The sequence below is a fragment of the Lissotriton helveticus genome, chromosome 3_1 (genome assembly GCF_964261635.1).
Source record: "Lissotriton helveticus chromosome 3_1, aLisHel1.1, whole genome shotgun sequence".
NCBI lineage: Eukaryota > Metazoa > Chordata > Amphibia > Caudata > Salamandridae > Lissotriton > Lissotriton helveticus.
In genome coordinates, this window is record NC_136061.1 from 558,843,547 (window position 1) to 558,855,887 (window position 12,341).

The window sequence follows — 12,341 nt, forward strand, 5'->3', positions numbered from 1 at the left end:
GTTACATAGTGTCTTTAAAATATATGTTCTTTATTGTATAACGAGTTCACTATTTACTGACACTCCATTGCACCACGTTTTCCTCTTCCTTATCTGAATCCTGATTACTAAGACAGTTTAAGACAAACACAGTGTTGACCAAAAATATGCTTACCCCTAAACAAACAAATAACTGATTGAAGTAGATTACATTAGCACGTATGGTAGGGATGTTAGTGTAAATAGGCAAATGCCTTCTCGTTCCTCTTCCTCAACATAGTCCTTACTTCTATTGGGATTTAACCATTAATAAAATGTGTAGCCCATTAAACAAAGAAGCGATGGCTAAGTTAGTAGATCTGCCCTTAGCAGGTTGAAGCATTATTTTAAATATTGTTATTGCAAGTGCAAAAATTCAAATAAAAAAAAGGAAGTATGCCCCTGCCTAAACATGACTGCCATGTGCTAGTGATATAAAACTCAATAAAAATAAAAATGAACCATTACATATAGCTTTAATAGAACAGTAGGGATACTTCCTAGCAGACAGATACACTTAGAAGATATTTAAACCTCTGGTGAAAGTTTAGTAGGAGAACCCCATAAATTGCTAAAATCAAGCGAATATTCCATGAAGGAGCAGGGACCCGCCTAGTGCTATCAACCATTTCAAAATTATGGAGACTCAGGAACACATGTTGATCAACACCATTCATAGGACCCGCAAAATCTCAAAATTGTATAATGGCTGTAACCTGAGCACTCAAGTAAGACACATTAGCTCTACTCTAAAACCAATTTGAAGAAAGAGAATGATTGCCAACAAATTACATTTAAAAAAAAAATAGCCAGTAACTTTCCAATAGACCACAGCAGTAGCGAAGTGTGAAGTATTAGACTATAGGGTAGATGATCTGAAGGGCTCCTAGAAAAAACCTCTTCTGTAAACACCTACTTTTGCAACTTACTTGCCTAGAATTGTTTGCGTCTTACCAGAAAGGATCAGCATAGAGGAGACCATTGCCGAGGGCACTGAACTTCCAGAAGACTCTACTCAGTTCCACCGACAAGTGTCGCCCACCTCATCTGAGATAGACAGATACTAATGTCTCTGTAAATTAATCTATTGCACTCCTACTGTTTAGTAACGTCTTGTCAATTTGTACTTTGCGTGTCAGTGGAAAAATGTAGGTTCATCCAGGTTAGCGTCCTGACACTCCACACTCCAGTACCTATATTTTCACATCTGGATACATTGCTCTACACTCTCATGCAGTCTAGGTCAGAATCGCTTATTCTTAATCTTATCATTCATTGCAAATCCATTCTTTCAATTTCTCAACATTTGTTTCCCTATTTACTTTCCAAAAAAACTATTTGTATTCACACTACTGAATTGAACACTTTTTTTGTGACCTGTTCTTTGTGGAGTTACAGATTATATTTCTAAATATTTTTTATTTTTTATACATGATCTTTTAATGGGGGTGTGTGTGACTTGGTACATGATGATATGCTGCAAGGTTACATTAGACATCAGATCAAGGGGCTTGTGGAGCTGCAAAGTGATCCCACCTTGCCCAATTCTCTGGAAGAAGCATCCAGTTGAGAGCCTTCCTGATCTCGTGAAAAAACTACCTCTACATCTATGCTACATTGACTTCAGTGCTGCTTTCGATAATGTGGAGAGAAGCAGATTGTGGGGGAAACTGGCAACATGGGGCATACCACAGCCCACCCTAAATATGCTGAAGCTCCTACACACAAATACCTGGGTGCAGGTGAAATTAGGAGGTGGCACCCATGTTCCCACAAACATCAATACAACAAAAGGCCTGAAACCGGGTTGTGTGCTTGCAGCAACCCTGTTTAACCTGTACATGGCCGATCTGCCTAAAGCACTTTACGCCTGCAACTCCCACTCACCGAGGATAGGTGGGAAAATGCTAACCAATCTTATGTACACCGACGACGTAGTCCTGCTTAGTCATACTTATATCGGCCTACAGCATCTATTGACGGCAATGCAGAACTACACCACAGAAAACAATTTAAGAACAAACCTGCAAAAGTCACGGACAATGTCAATACATAACAACAAAAAGAAACACCGGAGAAATTGGTTTCTCGGTGATACAAAAATTGAGTCAGCTGATGAATACAAGTACTTAGGAGTCTTATTTGATAATGAAAGGTCGTTCAAGTTCCAGAAGGAGGAAGCGAGAAGAAAGGGTCTGTTATTGGCTCTAACAATGAAAAACCTCGCTAACAAACTGACGGGGCCGATCTTGACACCATTACTGAAGGTAGCCCAGGCCAAACTACTTCCCTCAATTGTTTATGGCAGTGAAGCAATGTGGGGCAAAGACGCAAAGGAACTGGACAATATACAGGTCAAAGCCTACAGACAAATGTTCTGCCTTCCGAACTACACTTCACCAGCACAAATAAGACTGGAGTTTGGGCTCCTACGTCAAGATCTGGCAAGGCATGGGGTATATATCATCTGCTGGTTTAAGATTAGAAGCGCCCCCATTCACACGCTTAACCATCTGTTGTAGCACGATTTACAGCACAGGGAGCACTCCCAAGCCATAGACTATCTTCAGTTAGCCTTGGAATCCACCAAACTCAAGGGGCTATGGGATGCCCAAATCGGCCATCATAACTTCAAACAAGCATTTACAATGCAATAGGTCTCGCATTAGGAAAGTTTGAGCTATTGGTATTGTAAATTACACATTTTTTATTTATGTGTTGGTTTTCAAAACAGCGAAATAATAGCTTTGTCATTTACAATGCCAATAGTTATAACTTTTGCCAATGTGACACCTATAGCATTTGTAATGCAATATGTGTTGTATTTACGTGACTTAGACGTATTGATAATACAAATAACAATGGCTTTTAATTTTTGTTTAATAATTAATACTTAAATAAAAGTTATTGTAATTTATAATGGCTATAGATTAAACTTTTGTAAATAATTTTTGTGAAGATTATGTTCAGTGTATTTTATTGTGATGAAAATTCAAGAACAGAAGTGAAATATTAACATCTTTTTGTGACATTTATAATAAAGCTTGAAACATTGAGAGAGCATATTTGAACCAGTTATTGTTGAATGGTTTCACAGATTGATGCTGTGGTGGCGCTGAGTGATGTTGTGGTATGTTATGTTATGTTAATTTTTCTTATGTAGCGCATGGCTGCCCCAACAATAGAGCGTCCCAGCGCTTGCGGAAAAGCCAACCAGGGGTGTCAGCGGAGAGCGGAAGAGGAAATACTGAAAGGCCTAGGAGTCGGCTGACTAGTTGGAAGCAAACAGCCAGGTTTTAATGAATTTATGGAAGAGCCAGTGGTCTCGTATGGCACGTGCTTCAATGGGGATGGAATTCCAGAGAGCAGGGGCCAGAGATCTGAAAGAGCGGCCACCCGCTCTACTCCTGCGAACCCTGATGGTAGCGACAGGCGATGCTGTGGTAGCGCATAGTGATGTTATGGTGCCCCTGAGTGATGTTTTGGTGCCCCTGAGTGATGCTGTGTTGGTGCTGAGTGATGCTGATAGATAGAGGGAGGGCGATAGATAGAGGGAGGGCGATAGATAGATAGAGGGAGGGCGATAGATAGATAGAGGGAGGGCGATAGATAGAGGGAGGGCGATAGATAGAGGGAGGGCGATATATAGATAGATAGATAGATAGATAGATAGATAGATAGCGGGAGGGAAGGCGATAGATAGAGTGAGGGCGATAGATAGATAGATAGATAGATAGATAGAGGGAGGGAAGGCGATAGATAGATAGAGGGAGGGTGATAGATAGAGGGAGGGCGATAGATAGATAGATGGAGGGCGATAGATAGATAGAGGGACGGCGATAGATAGATAGAGTGAGGGCGATAGATAGACCGATAGAGTGAGGGCGATCAATAGATAGATAGAGTGAGTGAGTGCGATAGATACATAGAGTGACTGCCAGAAAAGTATGTGAGAATCACCAGGAGAAGGGCGTTGGCTTGGCTCACATGTAGTGGGCCTAGGAGTACATGTTTTGATTGGTCAGAAGTTGTGTGTTTCCTCAAAAAAAGTAGAGCTCTCCACACTGCTGTGATCATTTTATTTCTCTAGCTGCCCGAGACATCTGTATGTGCCCCCTCCGTCTAAAGTGCCCGTAGAGTGAGTGTGTCATCTATTTACAACTGAAGCGCCAAGGGGATGGGAGAGTGCGCAAAGCACACCAGATGCCAAAGTGTGACAAATAAACACGTCATTATTGTTATTAGCACATACCAATCATACAAAACTGTTGTTTGGTGTGTATTGGGGGCATGTGTGATTGGTGTGCATCAGTAAGAGTGGGGAGGGTACATGCTGCAAGCGAAGTTTACTAGTTAGTAGTTTTATAAAATGTGTCACTTGCATAGTGCTCCGATGCCGCTGATTAGACCGTGCAGGCCATCGCCATGTTGAGAGGCACTAGGAAGTATGCGGTTAGGTCATCAGTGTAGCGCATAGCTGTCATGTCTATGGATTTGTAGCGCTCCATAATTCTATGTCTGGCCGGAAATGTGGAAAGAAATGGTCAATAAAGGCTGCAGCTCATAAAAGATAGTGTTGTCTACATTAAAATGTGTTACTTGCATAGTGCTCCGATGCTGCTGCTGAGAGCCTTGCAGCGCTACCATAATGGGAGACTTGTAGACGTTTTCTCAAATGCAGGGTATCAGAGCACTTTACATAGCACCAGTTACGTTACACAAGAACACACAGTCATTTTGTTAGGCACAGGGATATTAAGTGATTTGCACCGAATCACAGGAAGTTTAGGACATTACTGAGACTCGAACCGGTTTTCCCAGGTCTGAGGTTGAGCGCTCTAGCCGTTAGGCCAACTCCATAACCCTATGCCTGCTTGCAAATGTGTATTGAAATGGCCAATAAAGGCTGTGGCTCATGAAACACAGTGTTGTGTACATTAACACACCATGACGGGAGACTTGTAGACGTACGGTTTAGTAGTGTGTTACGCTGCACACTTTCAGGGCAATGTATGCATGGGGCGTATTTCAGAGCACTTTGCTGCAGTAACATTGCGAGCAGAGAAGTAATTCAATGTGAATAAGAGCGGCTCGCAGCCTTAACGAAATCAGAACGAATTAAGAAGACAGGGGCGACCGACCATATGTCTAGTATTTGCAGGAAGAGGGCCTGTCTTCAACATCTGTGCCAGTAAATGCCTTCAAACGTACATAACATAAGTATTTTGTAACCGGGTGCATACAACGCGCACGCAGCCACTTTGTATTTTCCTTCAATTGGGTATAGGATGTTAAAAGGGATGAAGAAAAAAAAAACAGGACGACAGAAAGTCTGGTAGAGTGTGAAATGTCAGCTTGACGTGCCAGCTGAGAAAGGAAACCAGGCCAAGAAGCTGAGAAACGAAACCAGACCAAGAAGCTGAGAAACGAAACCAGGGCAAGATAATTAAGTGCTTAACGATCGGCACTAAAGATAGTAATCTCTTCGTTCCCAGCAGGCAAAGTACTTCACACTGAGACTGCGATTTGTTAGGCACGGGGATATCGCCATGTTGAGAGGCACTAGGAAGTATGCGGTTAGGTGATCAGTGTAGCGCATAGCTGTCATGTCTATGGATTCGTAGCGCTCCATAATTCTATGTCTGCCCGGAAATGTGGATAGAAATGGACAATAAAGGCTGCAGCTCATAAAAGACTGTGTTGTGTACAATAAAATGTGTTACTTGCATACTGCTCCGATGCTGCTGCTGAGAGCCTTGCAGCGCTACCATAATGGGAGACTTGTAGATGTTTTCTCAAATGCAGGGTATCAGAGCGCTTTACATAGCACCAGTTACCTTACACAAGGACACACAGTCATTTTGTTAGGCACGGGGATATTAAGTGATTTGCTCCGAATCACAGGAAGTTTAGCGACATTACTGAGACTCGAACCGGGTTCCCCAGGTCCGAGGTCGAGCGCTCTAGCCGTTAGGCTATGGAAATGTGTATTGAATTGGCCAATAAATGCTGTGGCTCATGAAACACAGTGTTGTGTACATTAACACACCATGACGGGAGACTTGTAGACGTACGGTTTAGTAGTGTGTGACGCTGCACACTTTCAGGGCAATGTATGCACAATACGCTGCACCGATGAATACCACAACATAAGTGTTTTGTAACCGGATGCATACAACGCGCACGCAGCCCCTTTGCATTACAATTCAATTGGGCATAGGATGTTAAAAGGGATGAAGAATAAAAAAAACAATGCTTGTTTCTTTTCTCTAATCCCTTGTTTTGAGGTTCGATTCACAAAGGCGTCGTACAGCAGGCAAAAGAGTACTTCCGGAGTTCCTCTTCCCCTATTCTAAGTACTCTGTGAATTGGCCCTTCGTGTTTCATGTAGACAAAAAAAAAAGCCAATCACGTGAGGGCACAAGCATGTGCAGCAGAAGGCGACCTAAAGTCACCCACTCACCCCGAGAGCCTGGAGGCGTGGCGGAGCCCGCTGGGGTTACAGATCACGTAAGGTGAAAACACCTTCCAAAAGTTGTGCCTCAGAATACTTTATTGCGTGCCAAGCAGCCGCTCAACCTCCGCTGCACAGCGCTAACACCATGCACTGGAGGTAAAGCCGCTGTAATCAGGCTGAAGTGCGCTGTATGCTATTCAAGGGTACTCTGCCAACGCACTGCTACCTATGAATGCATTTTATTAATGTTGCCATCCATGGCTGCCCGAGTGTAACCTGTTTGGATTAAGTGAGGCACATTCCACATATATTATTATAACACGGAGATATGACAGTTGTGTGGTATTCAAATGCACCATCGTTTCATGGTTTGATACTGTTATTGGGGTGCATTGCATTCATGTTGAATGTTGACAAATAAACTACCAGGCGGCTTCAATGCACATCATGGAGTAATGCTAAAAGAGCATAACAGAATCTCGTCGCAGAGCACCGAAAATATTTCATTTCTAAACACTGTGAAATGTGGCTCTGATCACAGCACAACCAACAGTAAAAAACAAGGCAGCAATTAACTTGCAAAGCACAGTATTTTTGTTAATAGTGAGACTACGCACGTAATGTACCCTATAAGCAATAATTAAAAGCAAAGCGGCATAAAGGTGTATGTTTATGTGAAGCCTACAGAATGGCAAACCTCCAACGCACGCTAATTTAGTCAATAGTGAGAATATGTACAAACATGTACCCTGAAGCTATAGTTAAATGCAAACGCATAGTATGCCGTAAGTAAACTGTAGAGGCACGGAAAGTAGTTATATGGAAGATAAATGTAAATATAATGTAAGGGATTGGAAGAATAAAGCGGAGGAGCAGATACTACATATATAAAGGAAACGTTTGTTAAGCGTACTGGTATTGGTGGGGAGGGGGGGTGAGTTGTACATTGCTGTGGGGAGAGGGGGAGGAGAAATACGAGACACGGCCTGGTGGCCGCGAAAAGTGTGAAGCAGGGGGCGGGGGAGCGGATCCCTTTGAAGTGAGCTAAGCTCTCGGAGGCAGGAGGCTCGGGCAAGCGCGTGCACGAGCACCACATGCACTCGATGAAATCTGCGATGGTTTCAGAGCTTGGTTTAGCCTCTATATCTCTCACCAGCAATGCGCAAGCGCATTGGCAGGCGAGACCTAAAAACTGGTCTGGAAGGCTATTAAACAAATTTCACTGGTGGAAGATAAGGGAACCTTTTCAAATAGAGCTCATGCATGGATGACCCTCAACTCATATAAAGCACTTGCTCCCCAAACATACTTTAACCAGGGGTACCCTAAGGCATCAAATATGAGCTTTATGAGGCACAGACTGGGAATTCTGCCTTGCGCTCAGCATCTTCCACCATGACAAAGGCCACCAGCACAAGACACATGCAGACTGTGCAGCGCTAAGCAAGGCGATATATTACATCTAATCTGCCTATGTGAAGAAATGCTCCAAGCACGGCGGAAACTCCTAATAAAACCGTTTAACCTAAAGGGCATTTGCACTAGGAGGCAAGCGTGTTAGCCTATCTAAACCCAGAAAACATCCAGCTAAACAGCTGACTAGTACAATTCCCAACGATAGCCGAACAAAAATTGCTCAAAAATGAGAGACAAACAAGGATTTGCTAATGTATGCCATCTTTCTGATGGGAACACGTCTCAATAATGACCACTCTACGGACTCAACTCCTAACCGCATTGGAATCAATACTTGCAGCATGCAAATATATTTTGAACTACACCTTGATTAAGAACTGGGCTGTGACCAAACTGCTACAGCACTAAGCCACTGAGGGCAACAGCTAAGTATGTATATAATCTTGAGTTTTACTGTACAGAATCTTTTGTATAAGGGCTTTTAATGTCAACCAATCAAAAGGTTGTTTTTTTTAAAACATTTTATGGCTAACAGTGCAATGGTTTTAATTAACTATGCTAAATAAATAAACTCAAACTTAAGCTACAAGGTTACATTAGACATCAGATCAAGGGGCTTGTGGAGCTGCAAAGTGATTCCACCTTGCTCAATTGTCTGGGAGAAGCATCCAGTTGAGAGCCTTCCTGATCTCGTGATGATTCAAAGCCGAGGAAGGACCAACTTACCACAAAGAAGACATACAAAATGAAGAGGCGAGGAAGATTTAGGTTGGGAAGGGACATAAATAATTCTGCTGAACTTTGACATTAGTCAGAGGTGGCTCTTGATGCTGGCACTAACTTTCTAGGTAGTAAGGACTGAGAGACAGAAGGGGGTCAGAGAGGCAAAGGTGAACTAGGTCAGATTGTGTTGACAGATCAAAATGGATGCATCATTGCCTGGGTCACAAGGTATGGTTAAGTAAGGACACTGAACAACTCCAGTAATTAGACTATGTCTTAGGATGTTGGCATGTATTTAATGATTGGTTGTACCATGTTAGCTTTCATTAGAAGAAGTAGATTGAAGGCTTGTTGGATTGCAGGCGTAAGTACGCCTAGCCCCCAACTCATATTTTTAAACAACGTTTCCAATAATGTATATGGTAACACAGTTATATTAACTCTTTGAGTGAGCATTTGACCCAGCATTGTGGGTTTGCAGTTTTTTTGTGCTTATATTTGTATTACATCATAAAACTGCAGATAGACTTAATATATATTTTTTTAAAGGTGTAGCTAAAGAAATATGTATAGCAAACATTAGCAAGATATAAAGTGTAATTCTTCAACTCTACTAATTATCTTACATTTTAGGCGTCTGTGTGGTTTAGGAGGGAAGTTTTGTTCTTATATAGTTTCAGGCTATGTAGTCAGAAACAAATTAAAACAAAAGACAGAAGGGATTTTTGGTAAATGGAATTCCTCTCACGGGAACCGCCTTTGTTTGAACACAATAAATATCAGTCAAGCTGCAGATGTGCGCATTAGTTGAACAAGAAAAATGAAAAGTCAACGCGACGAGCAACAATTACTGAGAGCCGTTAATTAACGGTTCGTAAATCACCCATAGTTAGCCAAACGATTTATAAAAACGTCACTCCGCATATTACAATATCTAAATGAATGGTGCAGTCAGCATAACATTTACACATTCCTACATGTTGCGCGTTGCCAAGGCGCGTGCAAAGCAACTTTTTCTGCGCGTTAACATCTGAGAGAGGTTAACATTGTAACTGTGATAAAAAAATACAAATTAAACACTCACATGCTCTACATACCAGACCAAATCGCGTCCACGATCGTTTCTCCGAAGACTTCTCGGGGTATATTCAGGTCTTGCTGGAGATGTGTTCCTTTTCCAAGAGGCAGGAAGCCTCGGGGCGGGCTGGGAAGAGGAACGTAATATGATCCTCCCAGCTGGGTGTAAAACTTTCCTTCCAGTCTGATCAAATGTTCTGCGGAGGAGTAATTATCTCCCAGTGATGCAGCGCGGGGCTCGGCCCTCGGCTGATAGGTGAACGGGGGGTTTCCTGTTTACAATTCCACACACCACCGAGGATGCGTCTGCGGAGGCGTGCCCCTGCCTTGTGCACACTGTGCAGTGCCCAGGATCTGCTTGTGCACGCCTGCCCTCGTCTAATGCACAATGCGAAGTGCAAAGAACGCACACGTGCTCTCGCCTTTTGTTCAATGGGTGGTTCAGCTGCTCAATCTACCAAACATTTATAGAGCGCAGCAAATCACCGGTGAGGGTCTCGCGGCGCAGGAGCTGTTCTGCGAGGTGGTTTGATCATTCAAACATCCAGGTCTATAATTCTCTTCTAAATTGCTAGAGCTATGGTGCAGTCCTAAGGTGCGGAGGGATGTTGTTTCAAGCCTTGGCGGCCAGACTGATCCGTGAGGTGTCTGTGAAGGAGAGGGAAGTTGATCAATGTTGTCTGGTCATTTGGTGGAGGGTCAGACATTTGTTAATGTATGCTGGCCCTTTGCTGTGCAGAGCCTTGTAGGCATGGGTCAGCATCTTGAACTGGCAACTTCTCAGATCTGGAGCCAATGTAGTTTCTTGAAATGTGGTGTGATGTGTGTCCTTCTGAGGAGGAGGCGTATGTGTCTTGCCGCCGAGTTCTGTATTGCCTGGAGTCTCCTCAGGAGGCATGCAGTGATTCTTACGTAGAGCGTGTTTCCGTAGTCCAGCCTGCTGGTGATAAGGGTCTGCATGACGGTCCTTCTGGTGTCTGCTGGGAGCCACCTGAAGATCTTGTGGAGCATCCAAAGGGTGTGGAAGCAGGCAAATGAGACTGCGTTGACTTGCTTCTCAATGGATAGCTTGCTATCCAGGATGATGCAGAGGTTGCAGGCGTGGTTTGTCAGGGTGGGAGGGGTGCTGAGCTCTGTGGACCACCATCCATCGGTCCATGGCGAGGTGTTGTTTGCAAAGATGAAGACTTCCATTTTTTCGGTGTTGAGTTTGAGACATTTGCCCTTCATCCAGTCCAAAACGCTCAACATGCATCTGTGAAAGTTAGCTTTAGTGGTGGAGGGATATTAGGACAGTGAGAGGATGAGCAGTATGTCGTCGGTGTAGGAGATGATGTTGCGTCCCTGTGATCTGGTGGCGGCGGCCAGGGAATCATGTAAATGTTGACGAGGGTCGGGCTGAGGGACAATGCGTGGGTGACTCTGCAGATGATCTTCTTGTGCTCTGAGGTGAATGGTGGGAGGCGGATCATTTAGGTTCTGCAAGTGAGGCACAAGGTGATCTATATGAGGGCATTTCCTTGAATTCCGGTTTACTGGAGTCTATTGATCAGGATGTGGTGGGAGGCGGTGTCAAACGCGTCGGACAGATCCAGGAGGTTGAGGTTTGCTGTTTCCCCACTGTCCAGGAGGGGTCTGATGTCGTCTTTGACTGAGATCAGGACTGTCTTAGTGCTGTGGTTGGCTCGAAATCATCATTGGGAGAGGCCTTGGAGGTTGCAGTCTTTTAGGTGTTGGGTGAGTTGCTGGTTGATTGCTTTCTCCAAGCTGCGGTGTCTGTTGGATTGGTGAACTCCTTCACGATGGCAAACAGTTCTTTGCTGTGGTTTGTGCTAGCTTTTATGCAGTCTGCTAGGGCGATCTTCTTGGTTCTTTCAGGAGGCAGTTGTACTGGTTCAGAGCGGACCTGAAGGCAGTGTGGTCTTCTGTGCTTTTGCTGATGTGCCACTTCCTTTCAAGTTGTCAGTAGTTACATTTGGAGGGGAGCCGTTCCTCGGTGAACCAGCATGCTCTTTTGCTTTGTTCTTTGGTCCTGGCTGTCTTGGCGGGGGCAATGGCATGGGCACAGTCTGTGATCCACTGGGAGAAGCTCTTAGCTGCTTGTATAGGGTTGTGTGTAGAGTCTGTGAGTGGAGAGCGTAATTCACTGGTCTTCTGACACCTCTTTCCAATCTCTTTGTGTGGATTTGGGGGGTATGGTACCGGGGTTGGTGGGTCCCAAGATGGTGAAGTGTACGCTGTGGTCTCGAGATGATGAAGTGTACGCTGTGTTAGTCGGACCAGGTGAGTGGTGTGGTGTGGTTGCACCTGACTTGGTCGCTGGAGGTGAATATGGGGTTGAGCGTGTGTCCTGCGATGTGGGTATGGTGGGTGATGAGCTGCTCTGTGCATGCATACCTGCCTTCGTCTCATGCACACTGTGTGGTGCCAAGGCAATGCGTGTCCATTTGTGCATTCCACTCTTACACACAGTGTATACTAGTGGTGCCCTGAAACACGCACATCAAACATAGAGAAAGATTTATCAAGATTCTGTGCTATCACAAAGTCATGAAAGAGGCGAAAAGTCTTAAATGGGTATTGACTTTCCAGTGGAAGTTGTTTTACGCTGGTAATGTGCCTTTTTTCTAGCGCACGTAGTTATGTGTGC

The 12,341-nt window shown here is 44.0% G+C and overlaps 1 protein-coding gene across 3 annotated transcripts in view; it reads right to left on the bottom strand.

Moving 5' to 3' along the window:
- Window positions 1–10,085, bottom strand: part of TFPI (tissue factor pathway inhibitor) — a 366,688-nt gene extending 356,603 nt beyond the window's left edge. Inside the window, exon 1 of one of the 3 annotated variants that reach the window (XM_078680482.1) lies at window positions 9,712–10,085. The gene's annotated coding sequence lies outside the window, so the exon portion shown is untranslated. Of the gene's footprint in view, window positions 1–9,698 lie in introns of all 3 variants that reach the window. The other 2 variants (XM_078680483.1, XM_078680485.1) reach the window with 2 other exon arrangements.
- Between the last annotated feature and the right edge of the window lie 2,256 nt (window positions 10,086–12,341).